General features: G+C 42.9%; 1 protein-coding gene across 1 annotated transcript in view; it reads right to left on the bottom strand.

Moving 5' to 3' along the window:
* RAI2 (retinoic acid induced 2) overlaps positions 1-19,719 on the bottom strand; it is a 74,767-nt gene that overhangs the window by 24,336 nt on the left and 30,712 nt on the right. The window contains 1 exon segment of the mRNA XM_017894889.1: positions 8,287-8,382. The gene's annotated coding sequence lies outside the window, so the exon portion shown is untranslated.

The following is a 19,719-nucleotide window of genomic DNA, read 5'->3' as shown; positions in this document are numbered from 1 at the left end:
TACCACCCTGAACCCATCGAATCTCATTCAAACAACCCAGATTCCCAGACCACACCCAAGGCCAATGAAATAAAAATCATCCATGGTCAGGCCTGGGCCTCAGGATTTGTTTAGAGCTCCCCAGGTGGTTCTGATGTGCATCCAGGGGTGAGCAACCCTCCTCCCAAGTCTGGATCCCCTTTCAACACTACGTAAATGGATAGCTTATCCTGGCCAGTCTTCAGGAGGCCCAGACACAATCTCAATTCTCTTCAAAGAGACAAAGAGAAAACCCACCAAGCCCCACCCAGGGCAGGAATCAATTAATATTTGTTTACAGGTCCACAGTGCCTGGTATACAGTCTTGGTGCTGAATCAATAAGTGAATGAATAGATGAATGAATAGATAAATGAATGAATGAATGAATGAACGAACGAACAAATGAATACAGCTCCATAGAAAATGTCTACAAATAAGGAAATAAATTGGTTAAAAACTTTCTGGAGGGCAATTTAAAATCGTTCATATCCACTGACCTAGAAAATCTACTTTTTGGAATCACCTCAAGGAAATGCAGGTCCTGGCTGGATTTTCTCCCAAGTGCCTGCAGTGCTGATTAAAGGGAGATCCAAGGGTTACAGAAGTGAAGAGTGGACACTCTAGGGCAATGGTGCTCTTGCAATCCCATTTCCATGGGGAAGCGAGAGAGGGGCACCCTCAGACAAGGTCCATACTTTTTTCTTTCATTAGTATTTGGGATTTGCACAGACTTTTAGTTAAGAACTCAGTGCAGACTCCAGAATTCAGTGGCCTAAGCATGAAAGAGACTCTTCTAGGTAGGAGAAAGCTGATAGGAAAGTCCTGCCAGTCAGTCAGTTAGACCTTTAAAAAAAAAAATCACAGTAAGGCAGTGTCCAATGTCTGATTTTGAGCAGAGTAGCCCTCCTAGGATGAGTTAACTACAAAACGTGCCCCTGGGTGGTTAATGATGTGACCCAATCTTGCCAGCTGGTATGAACAAAGGTGTCAGCAATTTGAAGCCTTGTGCATCATTGCAGATGGTTATTAACTTGGGGAAGTTAGGAACCTTCCCTTTCTGGAAATGGGATGGATTTACCTTTGAGTCCATCTTGAAGGCATTACACATTAGAGAGAATCCATTCATCAAGACCCAGAGCTTGCTCCTCAAGACAGGAGGAGCAGTCTGCATCTACGGTGCAGGTGATGAAGGGCTTTCTCCGCTGTGTCTGCAACAGCATTATAATGGTGGGGCTTTGAATCAGGGGCTGGAATCAACAGGAACAGAATTTTGCAAATATGCCTTTGAAAGTCAAACCATCCCATCTGAAGCTATTAAATGTGCTTGTATGTGTATGTACTTCTTGGTACTTAAGAGAAAATAGAATCATCATTCCCTGGGCAAGACCACTTATAAGAAATTTGGTCCAGAAAAAATATTATTCTTGTGTTACAAAATCAAAGCAGTGGGGGGAAAAAATCAAAGGAAAGGATCACTCAGGAAAAATGTCCCGGTTCCAAAATGCTGCGGGAGACCGCATAAAAAGCACGGTAATATTTAAGCTTGTGCTAAACAGATTTTTTCTACAGTCACTTTTTACCAAGTGTAAGTTTCTATAAGCTCTATCAAATGCCTCTTTAAGGATTTATTCTGAGGGATTTTCTACCATTCTTGGGCTTAAAAGTTCAGGCAAGGTTAAAGGGCAGGATGGACTTTGGAAGTGAAAGGCCATACAGGGGACAACAATGAGAACATGGCACTGAGAAGGCCGAGGTCAACCCTCTGTGCCCTGCCTCGCCCATTTATAAAGGGCCTAGGTAGTTCTCCTGAGTCACAGGTGCCCCTGGCCTCAGCCAGCCATTCTGCAATGAACATGGGTCATCAGTGTCACAGAGTTCCAGGGGCTGTACATGTGTGACTGGCTGGTACTGTCCCATACTGGGAAATCGCCAAGGGGGTTGATGGTGGGCAGGTAGTGATGTCTTAGATACCAAGGATGACATCACCACTACAAACATCATTGTGACCATTACACTAAGTCTTACTGAAGAAAGAAGAAAACCAAGTAATTCCCTGAAAACTGACCAAAGCAGTATTAAGAAATGTTACTGAATTATTGATCCCTTCAAATGCAAGTGCCTATTCCTTGGTGAAACCGTATGTTCTAAAACCAAAAGGCAAAGAGAACAGCTGCTCTCTACTTCTCCACAGAGGTCACACTGACCTCCATGTGGCCAGATCCACTGAGAGATTCTCTTCGCCCTCATCTTACTCATCTCAGCAGTGTTTGACACAGTTGACTATTCCCTCCCTCTTTTAAAACATAAATCAGATAGTTTTAATTGTCTGCATAAAACTCTCCAAGGCATCTCATTGTACTTTAAAATCAAAGCCAAGCCCTACAAAGCCCTATCTGATCTGGCCCCACTTTAACCCATTCCAAGAAGGTACCAAACTCTTTCCTGTCTCAGGGCATTTGTACTGGCCATTTCCTCAGCTTGGAATGCCCTTCTCACAGCTGGTTCCTTCTCAGCTAAGTCTCAAATCAAAACAGCCTTCTTCGATAGAGAAGGTTCTATGACCATCTGGAACAGTCACCTCCATCCCAGTTTTCCTCTCTCATATCAGTCTCTGTGTGTCTTTCCTTCAGCACCTATCACATTTGCAAGCTATCTTTTTTTCCTGTTTTCTGTTTATAGTCTGTCTCTTCTACTTCACCTGGAATGTTAACTCTTTGGCAGCAGAGACCTCACCCACCACCCAGAATAATACCTGGTTCATAGACAATGTTCAGTGAATATTTATTTGGAGGGAGGAAGGAAGGGAGGGAGGGACTGAGAGCGAAGGAGGGAGGACAATGTTCCCAACTAGTGTGTCCAAAGACTGATATACCTCAAATTCATTACAGAGGTGCTACTAAATATTGAATAGTGAATTGATATGGTTTGGCTCTCTGTCCCCACCCAAATCTCATCTAGAATTGTAATCCCCACATGTCAAGGGAGGGACCTGGTGGGAAGTGCTTGGATCATGGGGCTGGTTTCCCCCATGATAGTGAGTGAGTTCTCACGAGATCTGATGGTTTAAAAGTGTGACACTTCCCCCCTCGTGCTCTCTCTCTCCTGCCACCATGTGAGATGTGCCTTGCTTCCCCTTTGCCTTCCACCATGATTGTAAGTTTCCTGAGACCTCCCCAGCCATGTGGAACTGTGAGTCAATTAAATCTCTTTCCTTTATAAATTACCCAGTCTCAAGTAGTTCTTTATAGCAATGTGAAAACAAACTAATACATAGATTCCATTTATTTTGGCTACAGCTGAAGACATAGAGAGTTGAGTCATTGTCACATGGAATGTTCAGTTGATGTAGGGTAAAGCAGCATTCAACTTATCATGAGTAAGAGGCACTGCACTGGGGAGCTGAGGCCAGATGGCCTGCCCACTGGGATATGGAGAACTTGATTTTGAGACTACATAGGAGAGCATGGCCAGGGCAGTGGGCTCTGCTTCTACAGCAGCTCTTAGTGCAGAGAGGGAGGGAGTGAACTCTATGATCCCCTTGCAGGCCACACAGAATCATGGCTCAGAACCCCACCCAAATTACTGTTGGCCCATAACCAAACTCTGAGCTCCAGGAAGGTAGGGGTGGGGCCTTGTTCAACAACCAATAAACATTTGTTGAGTGGCTGTATTTAACAGAACTTCTTCATCCATACTAATTATGTTTTATTTACAATACACTTTTATACACAGTGCTTACTACATGCCAGGTACTTTTCTAAATGTTTACAATATTCAAGCCTCACAAACACCCCTAAAAAAGAGATGCTATTATTATTACTACTTTAAAGATGCAGAAACTGAGGCATGAAAAGAATAGGGAACTTGCTACTCAGTTGAGAGCTGGAACATGAACTTACTGTTGCCTTGGCTCCAGAACCTATGCTCTTAACCACCAGCCCGTGCTATCAAGAGTGTCTACTGCCACAGCACCAGCACCATGTATCAGGAACAGGTGGGTGGGATGGCAGCATCAGAAAAGGGTGAATGGGGCAAGTGGGTACTTACCCTTTAAGGGATCGCTGGGTTAAGTCTCACATACTTCATATACCACTTTTTGGTGTCACTTCTGCAGGCTGAGGGAAGGTGGGGAGGCTGAAGCTTGGGAGTCCATTTCCAACCCAGTATCCCTACCTCTGCAGGAGATCTCTTTATCCCTTCATGTTTCTACTGTAGTTCTAGGCCAGCAATTCTAAACCTGGTACAATTCTGTCCCTGTTGCCAAGAGGACATTTGGCAATGTCTAGGGACATTTTTGATTGTCCCTAACTTGTGGGAAGTGGGGAGGTTCTACTGGTACTGAGTGAGTAGAAGTCATGGATACTGCTAAACATTCTACAAGTCATGGGACAGCCCCCCACAGCACAAAATAATCTGGTCCCAAATGGTAGTAGTGCTATGGGTGGGTCGCCCTGGTCTTGGTCCAGAGACTACCTTTTAGAAAATCAATAAGAAAGGTGGTAAGGCCATCAAAGGCAGGTCCATCTGTGAATCACCAAGAAATGCCAGCTGCACCACTACAAAATCTGCGGGGAAGAGGCAAGACCTTCCTGCTTGCCTCCCTCTCTCTCCTAATTCCTGGAACCACAGCCTCTCCCTCCTGCCGAGAAGCTAAGAACAGCCCTGGCCCTCATGGCACATAGCAGAGGTTGCTAATACCCGCTTCCTTTGGCAGCTTCTTAATGCTCTTGGCTTGGCATTTGGTATTCCTCGAGCCCTTTTGCCTAATTACATTCTAGAGATGAAGGGAAACCTATGTATAATTCAAAAATGAATGTCCCTACCTTTGATTCCTCTCAAACATGCCAAATCAGAGTAGAACTGTGCTACTCCTCCAAATAGATTACGGGGATCTCTGGAGAAGTAAATGGACCTTGATGAGCTGGACCCCAGGGCAGAGCACAAGAGAATTTAGAGTGCTCTTTATGGATGATAAAATGAAGAAAACTCAGGATCAGATTTAGGATGGAAGAGAGTGGGGGAACTACGTGGTATGGTAAACCCAGAAGGCCCAGGTTTGATTGCTGGCTCTGTCCCTGAGCTCTGTGGCCTGGGATTATCACTCCACTTTTCCCATGTGTAAAACGGGGTTTGAGACACCCCCATAAAGATACTGGGAGGGTTGGTGGAGGAGGCTGTCAAGGGCCTCACACTGCGTGTGGCTTAGAGTAGAGCCTTATCAAATTTTTGTTCATTCACTTGCCAATGTTCATCCTTTTATTCACTTATCACCATTTATCCTTTTAACCATCTCGACACCTGAGGGATCCAAAAGCTATTTATGCCTCTAGCTCACCAACTCGGGAGCAGTCAGATGTCCTGAGCACTCAGTAGAATAATAATGAACAAAAATAAACCTAAGGAGCACTGGATGTGACTTGATTTGCAGTCATTTCAAGGAATCATAGAGTTGATTGGATTTTAAAATTGAGCTTCAGCTAATGAACACATGTGCAATCCAGAGTCAAAGGCATGTGCTGAGATGTGATTTCATGGCCATCTATATGGGAAAAAAGGTCTGTAACGGTGTGGATAGGATGCTGTCCAGAGAAATGGATTAGGCTAGCAGTTCTCAAAACAGGGCTAATGATCAAAATCACCTGGGGATCCCTCTGAGCTCAAAGATTCTCCATCTGACTCCCAAGAACCCAACCTCATGCATCTAATGGGGTCCAGAAATGTACAAGTTCCAAACTCTCCCCAGGTGATTCTAGGGTCAGCTGGATTTAGGAACCTCTTGACAGGGTTTCTAAATTGTGTCGAGCAGTTCACCAAGTGCCAGGCAACAACCCATGATCCTTAAATCTCTTCCAAAATCCTTAACCAAGATGTTTCGCAAGCATTGTTTTAGGCTGCATTTGCTTTCACATCTAAGAGAACATTTTTAGATATGAGATTTGTTTTCCTTCCAGCAAGATGCTCTACATCACTACTACCAATTAGGCAAGTTCATTTAAAAGCTTTGAATCCATACTTGTAAAATTCCCCCTTTGCTCATCCAACTTTATGTCTAAACAGTGCAGCTGATGGCTGTACAGTTCCATTTATGAATTCCACTCTTGTGAATATATTTCCAAAATTCTTTCAGAATTTCTTTGTCTGGGTAAGCCAGGACTGCTGGTTTTAATAAGAACATGGTTTAAACATAGTTATCCAGGTCACTGATATTTCATGGCTTCCCAGAACACAGACAGCACCCAGTACTCAGACAGAACCTTCCCCTTTTCAAACAAACACTGCTCTTGCCCAATTCTATCATTTCCTTTTACAAAAGAACTCCCTCTCCATTTTCCTCGCACAACATTTTCTCTTTAGAAAGAGTTATATGGTGTAATAGAATGAACACTGAAGTTAGACCAAAGGAAAGGCAAGCACTGCCTCTGGTTATATATAGCTCATCAACATCACAAAGTGGTCCACAATAGTGTCTAGCAAAGTGGCTTGCACACAGTAGGTCCTCAATAGCTAACTAAATGAATTCAATTATTTGAGAGAACTCTTGCACCTCCATTTAGGAAAACCCAAACAAGTATTCTCTGAACAACTGCGACATTCCATAGCATTCACATCTGAGAACGTGTTCTATTACATAATCAACAAAGTAAAAGGAACTTTATTTTTAGCTACTGGACTTTGCAGGGAAGATCAGAGTCCCATTTTAAACTTCTCTTTCATCCCTAACCTTCAAATGACACTCCTATACTTTTTGTTTAATTTTTTTTTAAGACTCAGTTAAAGATGGCCTGGAGCACACTTAAAACAATACAAAACAAGAGAAATAAACCAGATGGCAAAAAATCATAAATCAGGACAAGCTGAGCTGAACAAGCTACAAAGGAAGGCATGGTCAAACTGTGAAGGGAAGAGGCGCTTCGTCCCTCATGGATAAGTCTCCATTATTGCTTCCTTGCAAAGGAAAGCTCAGAGGTCATCTGGGGTGTGTGTGTGGAGGGGGTGTTATACCTCCTCAACTTGTCACAAGCAAGGCTAGAAAAAGCTGCATGATAGTTGGAAACCTCCAAAGGGTCAGTACTCAGAACAGGTCAGTTGGGCATTGCTTCCCATATGATAGAAAAATAATAGTTTGTGAGGATCTTTGTTTTAATTGAATGATGATAAAGGTAGAGAAAGAAGAAAAAAAAATTGACCCAATGTATCTGTGCTATTTCTAACACATGATGAAAACAATGAGAACTACCCTCTAGAAAAACCATCCATCCTCATCTTTTCTACAAACATCCATAAAAGGACATACCTTACACAAACATCACTGGCATCCTCTGGACTAAGGAAGGCAAGAAGGGGACTCTAAAATTCGAGACCCATCTTGTTTTGCCATGTCTCTGACACTGGATTAAATGTTTGGACTTTTCCATGGAGATAAGGGCTTCAGTTTTGGGAGATTTGTTTTGTTTTATTGGATCTGTGTGATAGCTGGTAGAAAGTAAAATATTCAGGAGGTATTGTTTACATGTACTAAGGATATATGGACATCTGTCAACCTGCATTGGGCTGGCCTTTCAGCTCTTACAACAACTGCCATATATTTCTAGTACATTAAAAGCTTTAAAAAAAATAAAAGAAAAACTGGGCCTCTTAGGCAAAAGTACATGTCCATTAGTTTTAGATACTTACAAGTACATGCTGTTCTGTTGTAAAACAACACACAGAAAATCTGGCACTAAGTTTTCCACCCTGGAGCCCTGTTTACAAACATACTGAATTATAAACCCCAGAACATCATCTTCACCCCTCTCCCCATTTTATCTATGTGATCTGAAAACTTGAAGAAGGTTTTCCAAGGCATGCTTGTCACTCTGAATTTATGGGCACAGACAATGCCAAGGACTCCTGTTCACTACACACTGAATGTTTTGCACCACCCAATAAGGACTCTCGGAGTGGGAGAAGAAATGTGGTTACATGTTGGGAATGTAAGCAGCAAAAAGGGATTACATCAATAGACCTAAATCTGTCTATTTCCTTATCATCCTCCACCCTCTTTGTTGATAGCCGTTATGAGTGCATCAGAGTTTGCTGCAAACGGCTTTTCTGAGCTGCCCTAGAACTTTGTGGATATGCTAAGGAAATAATGAACTGGTAGTGGATTGTCTTTCCCACCTGCTTCCAGAGCTTCCAGAATTTTCCCAATTAGAGTACTCATTGCCTTATTATCTCTAATCAAAGCAAGCATTGCACTGTGTTGTAATCACTTGTTTAAATCCTACCTTTCTTGCCATACGAAGTACTCCAGAAGGAAGGGCAGAGATCACCACTGCCTTGTCGTTACCAATCTATCCCCCAAACCTTGCAAGGTGCATGGTCTGTAATAGAAGGTTAATAATATTTGTTAACTGAAATGCACTGATAACAGAGTGAAAAGGGCTCCCTCTTGTAGGGTGACCAATTGTCCTGGTTTGCTCAGGACTGAGGGGCTTTCCAGGCCCTGGCACTTTCAGCACTTAAACCAAGACAGTCCCAGGCAAAGCGGGAAGGTTTAAACAACTGATCTCTTTTCGTTTCCGCACCACCAGATCCAGATTGCAGACCCACCCTCGCCTCCCAGGAGTTCCCAACCCTGTCGCACCTGTACATACAGCTGCTCGCCTCACCCATCAGCTGGAGGGAGGGGGCAGCCTTCTAAGGTGACATCCCTTTGTGCCCAGTTTCTGCCCAATGACAAATGACTACCTTAGCCACACTGCCTGGTCAGTTTCCTTATGAGAGGCAATAATGGTTTCTTTATTTCCCAGATTCAGAAAATGGGCAGGTGTCAGAATGATCAGGAGAGATGCCCAAATTTAAGCTGTGTCCCCGAGTCTGCCCAAAGGTGGGCATGATGCCAGATACCTGTGCACTCCAGATGAAAAACTGCTGCTCTCCTTTCCTGGCCACCTGCAAACCCATCCCAGTTCCCCCTGCCTGTCAATTTCTAAAGCTCACCTTCTTTTCTCCCATATTAGGATTAATGGAGGCTAGGTGCTGAGGTCCCTCTTTGCACCACAATTATGCTGGGGATGTGATAAGGGAACATGAAGCTCACTTGAATCTTAAGGGAAAGATAACCCAAGACAGTCTTGCCACTCAGGATTCAGAATGCTTGTTTATGCAGTGGTGAGTGGATTTTGCCACCAGTTTGAAACAAGTTCACCCATGGGCACATCATTCTTGCTTACATCTAGGATGCCCTTCTATAGACTATCCAGAAAACATAAGTTAAAACTGAAGGCAAGGGAAAAGCCAAAAACAACCCAAATGTCCATCAATAATACATAAACAGTCCCGTATTCATATAATGGAATATTACAGAGAAATAACAGAATGAATTACTGATACAATGCAACAACATGGATGAATCTTGAATATTTACACTGCATAAAAGAAACCAGACAGAGAAGTACATACTGTCTGATACACTTCCTATGAATTTCAGGCTGGGCACGGTGGCTCACGCCTGTAATCTCAGCACTATGGGAGGCTGAGGCGAACAGATCACTTGAGACCAGGAGCTTGAGACCAGCCTGGCCAATGTGGTGAAACCCTGTCTTTACTAAAAATACAAAAATTAGCCAGCCGTGGTGGTACACGCCTGTAATCCCAGCTACTCAGGAGGCTGAGGCAGGAGAATCACTTGAACTCGGGAGGTGAAGGTTGCAGTGAGCTGAGATCGTGCCACTGCACTCCAGCCTGGGTGACAGAGTGACACTCTGTCTCAGAGACAAAACAAAACTGAAGTTCAAAAGCAAACAAAACTGATCTTTGCCATTAGAAGTCAGAGTAGTAGTTACCTTGAGCCAGAGAAAGAGAAAAATAATGATTGGGAAGTAAATGTTTTGCAGGGGCAGAAATGTCTTGATTTGGGTGGTGGTTATATGAACGTACACATAGGCAAAAATTTATTAACTTGTATACTTAAGATGAACTCACTTTACTTACTTTATACCTCAATTTAAAAGTAAAACAAAATACAAAAGCAATGGAGGAGATACTTGCTTTGAGCTTGATCCAGCAAGCCATGTCAGGCATGTCATTTAACCCTGGGGAAAACATTCTTACCTCCTCTGTAAGTACATTATTCTACCTACCTGCTTTGGCTGTCAAATTAAATTAGATAAAACTGAGTGGGGTGGTTGTTCAATCTCATTTGTTAAATGTGTGCTCGACAAAGGCAATGCTGTCAATCCCAATGAAATTAGAATTTGTCAAATGACGAAGCTGATTTTTTTTTTTAATAAAAGACAAATTTCTGCATTTAGGACTTACTCTCAAATATCTTTCTAGCAGCTGTATCTCTCAGCCTATTAGTCAAAGGCAGGCACCCAGCCAGCTGTTTGCTGGATTCAACTTCTCCGTACATAATAATTTCAAAGGTCGTGTATATGTTAATTTACTACCTGGTTGTTATTCAAAAAGATTTTATTACATCATTTTATGGTTATTTATTCTTCCTCCTCCTCTAAGAAATTCTGGATACTAGAACACCCACTGGCAGGGTAGCTCTGGGTGAGTATGAGACTTCAAAGAAATCACTGTTGTCATTTTTCAAATTAAACATGAACACACACAAGCAATATGTTTTGGTCGGACATAATTATGATCACCATTGTCTGGAGCTAGAAGGAAGAAGTAGTTTAAGCAAAAATGGTTCGTATGTTTTTTTAAAGAAGAGAGCAAGCGAGATAACCCACAGCGTGCCTATCTAAATCATTACTTGACAATAGCAATGCCCATGTGGTGAATTTGACAGTGTCTAGGTCTTTATAATTTGACTGGCTTTACTTTTTTCCTGGGGACAACCTAAGGGCTTCCTAGCTGATTATAAGGCAAGGCAGTTTCATTTTCTATGGGTTCTGTGAGGCCCACAGTATCCTTAAGCTGGGTTCATATGGGAAGAGAATAAAACACCAAGAGGAGAAAAAAGGAGGTTGAGGAGAAGACAGGGGAAGGTAAGAGAGATGGGATTCCAAGGTAGCTTACAGGAGGGGAAGGTGGTGGGTTGATGGAAAGAGGTTGCATATGTAACACTATTTCATATGGCAGGCGTTACAGAAAAGGTTTTTATGGTGGTGGCTCAGGGAGGAGAGTTGTGATGAGAAAGGCAAATGGCAGAGAGCCACAAGAAGAGGGAGGCCTGGAGAGATCAGGCCCAGATAAAAGCACTGATTTGCTTTCAAATGAACATATCAGTGCCTCATTTACTCTTCACCAGCACCTGTAATCTCAGAGATCTCCCCAACACGTGTTCATGTTGGAGAAAAGAATGATTCAAGCACAAAATCGTCAGTGAGTGATCACCATTGTTCTTCTGCTCAAATGTCACATTAAGGCACCCATACGCTACCATTCAGAAATCTATTAGTAACATAGCAAAGTCAGGAACTTCCCTGACCTACTTTTACCAGACAGTGGATGCTTCTAATTCTGCAATCAATGAAACAGTAAAACGATTAGAAAATGTGTGTAGCATAGTGTGGGATCAGAACAGGCAAACACAGCCACTGGGGAAAGGTTACTAGAATGTAACTTAAACAGCTTGTGTGCTTCTAAATTTGCCCCAGGCAATGAGGGGCATCAGGCCAAAGGGAGTCCTTCAAAACCAAAACCACAATCCTTCCTCTACCATCCCCAACTCTTGGATAGCCCGAGTTTATCTGTGCCTTCATATTCCCCGCTCCCCAGCCCTTCCTTTTCCAGCTGTGCCCTCCACACAGATGAACCAAGATCTGTATCTGCAATTTGATGTCTTGCCCTCTTTAAATGCTGTAGGCCTCCAGATCACCCCAGCCTCACTGAGATAGGTCCATGTGTTTATCCTCCCAGAACCACAAACTCAAACTCAAATAATCAAATGTTATAGCTAATTATATCCCACTGCCCTATAGCCTCACCTCCTTCCTCTGTTCCCTTTCTTATGTGGAAAATACCCCTCCAAGAAAAGATGAAAAAGAAACTGGACAAACTGCTTTGTGCAGTATGATTTTTCTACCTAAAAAGATTCATCTTGGAATTATTTTTAAAATACTCATGCTTACATTACAACTGAATTTTGGAAAATTTAGAAAAAATGGAAAAATTCATTCAGGAGTCTTATGCCGCCAACAAATCAAAACTATTTGACTTTATTGTTTTGTTTTTTACAGGAAACAACCTATCATGGCAGAGATACAATTTTTGTCTTTTCCTTTTCACACTGTATTTTATGATAAGCCATTTTCCTCAGAGATACAGAGCTGTTGAGAATTCCCTTAAGTAACAATGCCCACCCCTCAACTCCCACCCCTGCAATCCCCATGTCTTAAATGATTCCATTTCCCCACATATTTTTGGAGTTACATGTCTATCATGCACAGACAGCATTGGGAGTGACAAGGACAGGGAGCAATGGGATCAAGCTGTCTGCCTTCATTGTAGCTTGAAAATTAAGTACTACAGATGCTCCTTGACTTACGATAGGTTTATGTCCTGTCATAAGTTGAAAATATTGTAGTCAAAAATGCATTTCATACACCTAACCTACCAAAATCATAGCTTAGCCTAGTCAACTTTAATGTAAGCTCAGAACACTTATATTATCCTATTGTTGGGTAAAAAAATCTAACAGCAAGCATATTTTATAACACAGTGTTGACTATCTCAGTACTTTATTGAATACTGTACTAAAAGTGAAAAACAGAATGGCTATACAGGTATTCGAAGTACAATTTCTTTCTTTCTTTTTTTTTTTTTTGAGATGGAGTCTCGCTCTGTTGCCCAGGCTGGAGTGCAGTGGCACGATCTCAGCTCACTGCAAGCTCCACCTCCGGGGTTCACGCCATTCTCCTGCCTCAACCTCCTGAGTAGCTGGGACTACAGGCGCCCCACCGTGCCAGGCTAATTTATTTTGTATTTTAGTACAGACAGGGTTTCACCATGTTAGCCAGGATGGTCTCAATTTCCCGACCTCGTGATCCGCCCACCTCGGCCTCCCAAAGTGCTGGGATTACAGGCATGAGCCACCGTGCCCAGCCTCAAAGTACAATTTCTACTGAATGAGTATGACTTTTGCACCGTTGTAAAGGTGAAAACAAATTATAAGTTGAACTATCGTAAGTTGGGGGCCATCTGTATTTATTATGGTCCTCCACTGAGTCAGCCCCTGATCACAAGCTTCTCCACAGCAAAGATATCTGATGATGGCCTTGCTGAACCCTAGACCAGGTGATGCAGACAGTGTCATGGAATTTGCAAAATCCCCAGGCAAAATTAATGTATGTGCCAGAAAGCATTTTTCCTTGGGGAAGAGCATGGTTAAATTTGGATTCTCCCAAAGGCAGACCCTGTGACCAAGATCTGAGTGCATATAGTGTATGTAGAAGGGGACCTCAGGCAACACCCATGGAGCAGTAGAGAAGTGAGAAAGGAAAGAAAGGCAAACAATTCAGGATGTGTTAATAAGCAGCTGACTGCTATGAGCAACTGGGGCTCAGTCCCACTGGGAGTTAACCTCAGGTTTCTCCCTACTGAGGGAGAGAAAGCAGGGGCATCTGTCTTCCAGTTCCATTGCATCATCGGTTGAGGGCTGCTCCTGGTGGCATATGTTCCAGAGCCTCTTGCTTGCCCTGTGCCTGGACTAAGCATGCTTCCAGGGCCAGTACTGAAGTCCTGGAGCACAGAACTGCAGGGGTTTGAAGTAAGCACACAGATGGGTGGAGATGGGTTAGCCAAGATAGCTTCCACTATAGAGATAATCGGTCAAAGAGCGAGCTGCTGCAGACACCCAAAAGACCAAAGCCCACCAGTGTGCAGGTGCAGGCCTGTTTGTTTCTCTTTCTTCACTCTCTGAAATCCTTCCTGACATGCTGTGGATGGGCATCAGGCTGGATTTTACCAAGGTCTGAGTTCCCTAAAAGTAAACTGGGTACCTTTAGAAGTTGTCTGCACCCAGCTTTACAGGGCTTCTAATGGGAAATCTTGGCATTGGAGCCCAAACCACAGCTCGCAGATCCTGAAGCAGCCAGTGGCCCTACCAAAAATCCCAACTTACCTCCCAAGGAGTAATTTAATCACTGGGAAACCTGGATCATAAACACTGAAGTTCTCAGAAATGATGTCTATTTGGCAGTGGAATTCTGTGTCCACGCAAGCCTGCCACCCTTCTTAATGTGGCCCTCTTTCCCCAAAGGAGAGAAGTCAAGACAGGTCTTATGCAAGTTGACTGCTTCATTCTTCCTGGGAAGCCTGCTGGGTAAGTTGGGGGTTTTGTTATTGTTGTTGTTTGATTTTTGGCAGGGGGTTATTTTTTGCAAGCTCTATCTTTGTCAAATGCTATCACAGGCAACATTAAGACAGCTCTACATATGGCCACAAAAAGACATGTTCAAGAATATTTGTAGCAGCTTTATTTGCAATAGCCCTGAACTGGAAACCACCCAGATGTCCGTCAGCAGGAGAATGGATAAACAAACTGTAATACATCCATACAATAAGATGCTACACAGCAATAAAAAGGAAGGAACTAGTGATACAAGCAACAACATGGATGAATCTCATAAGCATTATGCTAAGTGAAAACAGCCAGACAAAAAGACTACCTATACTGCATGATTCTGTTCATATGAAACTCTAGAGCAGACACAACTAATCTACCAATACCAAAGTAAGAATGGTGTTTGCCTGTGGGAGATATTGACTAGAAAGGGGCTCAAGGGAGCCCTTTTGGGTGCTGGGACTGTATTCTATTTTGATCTGGGGTATGATTATATGGGTGAATACACATGCACTTAAAACCTATCAGCATATAAGATTTGTGTACTCTGTGACTTTACTGTATGTGTCATATATAACTCTATGAAAAGGTAAGATAGACTAATATAACGATAAGTTAAAAGAACAGTGAAATAAAATAAGACAGCTCTAGAGAATACTGTCTCTCTCTCTCTTTCTCTAACTGTGACCAGTGGAAACTTAAGCCCTTCCCTAGAGCTTGGTCTCCTTAGGGAGAAAATGTTCAAGAGGGTTCTCTTGGTGAAGTTGGCATTTTGCCACAGGAAACAGAGAAGACAGGAGGAAAAACTCAACATGAACCCAGAGGTCTTTGGTGCACAGCATGAATAGTTTGGGGGAATTTAATCAGGACCGCCTCAAACGCACACACACATACAAAACACAGCACCTCATGCATTGAATCACATCCACACACACTCCATGCTCCATGCCACCCCGCAACACCACATGCACTCACATCCCACACTGCTGCTGCAACACACCCAACACAGTCACACACATAGGACTGCACACATCACACATCATATACACGGCACACTCACATACTCAACCACATCACACTGCACAGACCTACACACACACAAAGCACACATCACATGCTCATACCACAAGGGATCACACACACACACACAGCGGAAGCAGCCCCTCCCCTCTCAGGGTCAACTCTTATAGTGCCAGTGCAGTTTGGGTAATCACCTCCTTCTTCCCGCTGCCAACCACAGCCACTGTCATCATCATCATCATCATCATTATCATCATCATCATCATCATCATCGTTCCAGAAACATCCCTCATGGACAGGAACATCTCAGTGTGCACGCAGCTGTGCCTGCAAACAAAGACATCTGCCTGGAGCCACCTGCTCACCTCAAAAGCTGTCTGGGCACATCAGGTTTCCGCCTGGTTCTGTGGAGTGAGTGTCCTGGAATCTTCTGCTTCAGCCCTGACAGGAACTCTGCGGTGACAACTATGCACTGTCCTCCTCCCTCTCTCTTTCCCTGTCCTACTGGCCACTGCCCCCCTCACAGTAAGGAGTCTTGCTTCCCTTCTTAGTGTGGAACAGTGTCCATCCTGGGCCCAGATCAGCCCTGACCTTCCAGACAATGCAGACTTCGTTGCCACGGGAATGCAGAGAAACCCGCCAATATCCAGAAGGTGTCATCCTCTCAATTTGGGATGCTGGCACCTCCTCGCTGTTAGTCTTTGCCTTGGACTCGGAACATAGCTGTAGCCTTCTGAGATCCCGGAAAACCCTTTTTTTCTGCTGTTGTTACCTTAACTTGAAGAACTAACTCCACTGAGTCCATTTCAATATCTGTTGACCATCTGGACCTTCTGCAGAAAATAGGTCTCCATGTGTGGAAGACAGTGAAAAATTCCCATCAGCGTACCCACCATTTAACTCTGAGAAATCTCCCCCAAAGATAAATGCACAAGCAGGTTTATCACAGCTCTTTTGTGTTATAAAGACTGGAAACAACCTAAATGTCAGCTGAGAGGGAATTGGCTTAGTTAATTATCCCAGATTATTACACCAAATATTACCCAGTCCTTGCAAAGGAGGACACAGGTTGGTATGTTCTGACATGGAAAAAAATGTCCAAGGAAATTATTTAAGGGAAAAATAGGTGAAGAAGTCATTTGGCAGGAGAGAATATAGGTTTTCTATATTTTCTACATGTAACATGAACTAATTTTTGTTGAGTGAGCGTGTGTGTACACATGTGTGTGTTAAGAACTTAAAGAATAAAACCAAGCATGTACCAGTTTTCTCTGATAACATTACAGAGCGCTGTTCCTGTCTTTGTTTCAGATATCTATAATGTTTTATTTTATATATGTGTTACTTTTTTCAGTCAGAAAGAGACAAAACATTTTTTTCTAAGTGTCCATCACTGGCCCCTCACCCATTCTTTTTAAAATCTTGGATTACCAATACTCAGAGGCAGTTGGACCTTGAGGCCAGTGAGTTCAGCATTTTCTAGCTATGGGGTCTGGGCATGTGACTTTGTCTTGTTGAACCTTCCTTTCGCCCATCATCAACAAGCCTCATTGAGAGCCTACTCAATGCCACCCTCTGTGCCAATCCTGGGGCGATTGTGGTGGACAAAATGCTCATCCCCTTCCTACTTGGAGTTGCATCTATCGCTGTAAAATAAGGAATCTTTGCAGGGCTACTGAAAGGATTAGTAACATAAACAATTTCAGGCACATAAAAGGCCTTTGAAAACTATAGGCTGCTTAAAAATAAATCCAAGGAGTATGACTTAGTTAAGGTAGGATAAGCTACCTAGTGAATTGCTCCTAACTTGTAATGGTTCAATAATGAAAGCTAATGTCTTGTTTATGTAACTGTCCAGGGTGGGGGCTCCAGATCTGGCAGTTCTGTTCCATGAAATGACCTTCCCTAGGTAGAAGAGGCTCTGCCATCTTTAACTGTGGCTTTCAAGGTGACTCTGGGACTTCACTCTATCCCAGACAGCCAGTGGATAAGAGAAGAGCTTAGAGGAAAACCTAGAAAGCTTTTATGGTTGGACCACAGGTGCTCTCCTTTCTCCTCACATCCCACTGGCCAGAACTCAGGCAGATGGCCACACATACAACTGCAAGAGAGAATGGGAAATGTAGTCTATTTGGGTACCTAGGAAGATAAACAAAACGGGTTTTGAGAACTAACCAGCAATCACTGCCATGGTGAATTAGAGAGGGAAACAAATTCCTATGACTTTGTTTGTGAGTGTTTATTTGTGTCCAGTCTGCAAATAGTTGATGCTCAAAGAAGCCTTTGCTCTAGGAAGTTCAGAAGCTCTTTTTTTTTTTTTTTTTTTTTTTTTGCTGAACTTCTAGTTTTTTGGAAAAACTCTAAGAAGACATCTGTTTAAGCCTCTCTTTTTTATCATCAAGGTTGTCCTGCCACCGTCTGAGATACTACTAAAAAACAATGCCAGCCCCAAGCTCTGACTTTCACAAGATTTGAGATGCTGTCAAAAATAAATGCCAGCTCCTCAGATTCTGTGTGAAAGAGATGCCAACACACATCTAACTCAAACTAAAAGCTGCAGACAAGAAGCTGTACCATGAATACATTGTCACTGCTACTCCACTAAAGAACCTCACACGTGAACCAGTGAATCCATGGATTAATCATGGCAACTAAAAGGAAATATCATTTTTTCCCTTAAGCTTGCACTTTTCAGAACCAGTACCTGTATGTCTGTCTGTCAGAGGCTTACATTACAGATTCAGAAGGCTTACAATTTAATTCTACAGTATGGTTTGCAGAAAGTCCATGTGTGTGGTCGAGATAGGGACAAGATGTGTACAATACGATACTATTCATTTGTTCATTTATTCATTCATCCATTCAATCAATATACATTGAGTGACTCCTCAATTACAAGCACTGTGGGTCCCGGGCTGAGGATACCAAGATGGAAGGCACAGTCACTGTGTCATGGGGGAGTCAGCTGTGTGAACACACAATTACAATGCAGCAGGACACCTGCTGCAGTGAAAGCACGTGCGATGGCAGTGGAAGAAGCACAAGAAGCAGATTATTAAAAAGGCCACTCAATTCTTGGTTATTTCTCTGATTTACTTGGCACAGAAGCATCAGGTAACTCATCAGAAATCTTCCTATGGCTCATTAGATGAAACGACTGGAAATGTGAAGAGAAGGAAGTGCTCTAGGGCCCCAAGGGCTCTTTATTTATGCTGTCATTAGAAAGAAAGTGGGCAAAGTACTAGCAGCTGCAGACGTTGGATCTCGTGTACCAGGCATCTTGCATACTTGTCACTCATCCTGACAGGCAGGTATCACTGCCACCCACCGTACAGTTGGCATCTCTGAGGCCAGAGAGATGAAGACACTCGTTCCATTATGTAGTAGTTGGTAGACCTGAGAATTTGGCCCGTTTGACTCTAAAGAGCGACCCCTTTCCATTGCATCCCCTTATTGCCCATACTCCATGGAAAACCAGGGAGAGCAGACCCAGTGGACAGAGGGAGGCTTAATCTCACTGCGAGGGAGAGGCAGTAAAGGATGGTGGAAGGCGTTAGCCTCAGGAGCTGATGCTCACCCCCGGGAGTAATATGAGGATGAACTGTCATCATTCATTCATTGATTCAACATTTATATTAAGGAACTGCTAGGTTCCATGTGCTTGGGGGATACGGCAGTCAGTAGAAAAGGAGAAATAAATATGCTAAAAAAATTTTGTCACCTATGAGAAGTAATAAAACAGGTACCTTTTCATTTTTGATGTTAATGATTAGGGAAACATAAATGATCGGCAAAGTTTTGAGAAAATCAATTTAAGCACAAGAAGACTTTGAACTGTAAAGCTCCAAACTCCTGGAGAAGGTAAAGAATATATGTATAGGGAAAAATAAAAAAGACTGTGAGGACATGAACCAAAACGATGATAGTGGCAATCTCTGGGTGGTAAGAATGCAAATTATATTTATTCTCTTCTTGCTGTCTTCTCATACTTGTACATTTTTCAAAGTAAGTATGTCTACTTTTATGATCATAGAAAAACAAGATTTACTAGCAAGGTGAAGAAAATAAAACTGCAAAAAAAACAGAAGTTTCATTCCTTTCTATCCTGGCACGTAGGCGGTGACCGGCATGTCAGCCAGACAGCTATGCCTCACTCCTATAGTAACACCCATTGATATCTTATTTCGACACACTGCCTGATTATTTCAGAAGTCACTCACAGGAGTAGCCACAGGAGGAAATATGCACTCATCACTCAGATATTAGGGACTGAATCCTGAAACTTGATTTTTCATTAGGGTGTTACGCCATTTTTCAATTAAGACAGGTTCATCTTTTTTTTTTTTTTTAAGTGCTGACGTGTAAAACCTCATTTCCTTCCTTAGCACACTTGCCT

The sequence above is a fragment of the Rhinopithecus bieti genome, unplaced genomic scaffold (assembly GCF_001698545.2).
Source record: "Rhinopithecus bieti isolate Rb0 unplaced genomic scaffold, ASM169854v2 scaffold_25806, whole genome shotgun sequence".
Classification (NCBI taxonomy): domain Eukaryota; kingdom Metazoa; phylum Chordata; class Mammalia; order Primates; family Cercopithecidae; genus Rhinopithecus; species Rhinopithecus bieti.
Note: the sequence above shows the minus strand (reverse complement) of the source record. Positions and strands in the feature narration are given on the sequence as shown.